The following is a 776-nucleotide window of genomic DNA, read 5'->3' as shown; positions in this document are numbered from 1 at the left end:
GTCATCTACTTGTGTTTTACGTGCTGTGTTTTGGAAAAAGCTGCACGTATGAAGCAAACCATCTTTTTGTACATGAGACAATTGATGTTCTGAGGCTGGAACACATAGAGAGGACAAATACATACAAAGCCTCTTTCATCATCATTTTGTGTCCACTTGTTCATGCTGTGTGGACAAAGCTCACTTTGGAAGTCTGCCAGGGTGATTAAAGTACGATATCTTGCACGACGAACAAGACCAAAAAGTATCTGAGAACAGTGAGGTAGGGTAAAGCACTTGAACCAGTAAAACGTTTATTATTATATATTTATTAATATAGGAAGTGAAGCTTAGTGAAGAAGCTTCAAAATATTTTGTTTATCTATTTGACCTTCATTTTTTGACCATCGAGTTTTTTTGTTTGTTTTTTCATAGTTTTACATTTTGATCTTGACCATTGTGTGAGACACTTTACTTTGATATCCTTACCATTGTAATAGAGAAGGTGTTTATCAAGACCTTTAGTGGTCATCACTACCATGGCACCAACCTCAAAAATGGTGAACAGTTTCATAATCTGCTGATGAACAAGAGCAAAACAGCAGTCTCAGCAGTAGTGTTCAGCTCTATTTTTAGACTATCGTAATGTACTGGTGGCAGCCTCCAGAGACTAATGCCTCACCCTGTAATGAGGCTGACTGGTTGTTGCCATGGCACAATGAGACTTCAATAATGTGCGATTCTCCTGAAGGATGCTAGGCTCCTTCATCTTGGGGATGGTCATTCATAATTGCTCT

The sequence above is a fragment of the Ornithodoros turicata genome, chromosome 2 (genome assembly GCF_037126465.1).
Source record: "Ornithodoros turicata isolate Travis chromosome 2, ASM3712646v1, whole genome shotgun sequence".
NCBI lineage: Eukaryota > Metazoa > Arthropoda > Arachnida > Ixodida > Argasidae > Ornithodoros > Ornithodoros turicata.
Note: the sequence above shows the minus strand (reverse complement) of the source record.